Raw genomic sequence first — 634 nt, forward strand, 5'->3', positions numbered from 1 at the left:
ATGTGTGCACTTGAACTTGATACAAACGCTCATGCCCATCACTGACGACATGATAATACCAGTTTTGTATGGTCCTGATATCATCTTTCCGCTGTCACCTTCAAATATCAAGGTGAGAACGTTTTTTGATAAAAGCAGCGCCACAGAGTACTCAAGCATGTTGCTGCCTTATCGAGGTCGTTGGCAGGCATCGCTGGACTGTGGACGGCAAAAGCACCAGAGCTCCGAGGTGCAGCTCAGAATGGGACTGTCGCCAGACAAGCACTGTAGCTGTTCTTGGCACGCGATTGTCAAGCCAACTTGACTCTTTCAGCGCGTTCTCTGGAGCGGTCTGGTCGCAACGAGCCATATTATCAATGTACAGTGCAGGTACGTGGGATCGAAGTGGTGTCAAGCCAAGTGTTTAGCTCCAGCGTAGCCAAGCCAATGCGAACTTCACTTTGCATTTTGCCAGCATGGGGAACTATCCAAGCATCCCCGAGGACAAACCGGTGGCTAAACCGATGGAGGCTGCGCCCGAGACACCCGAAGAGCACGCCGAGCGGCTATGTACATGTACTCGAGTCGCACATCAAGGTTCACTACCAGACAATATGCGTTTGTGCAGCGAGTACTCACTTGTGAAATGTCTGCT

Source organism: Saprolegnia diclina, assembly GCF_000281045.1.
Source record: "Saprolegnia diclina VS20 unplaced genomic scaffold supercont1.159, whole genome shotgun sequence".
In the NCBI taxonomy this organism is placed as follows: domain Eukaryota; phylum Oomycota; class Saprolegniomycetes; order Saprolegniales; family Saprolegniaceae; genus Saprolegnia; species Saprolegnia diclina.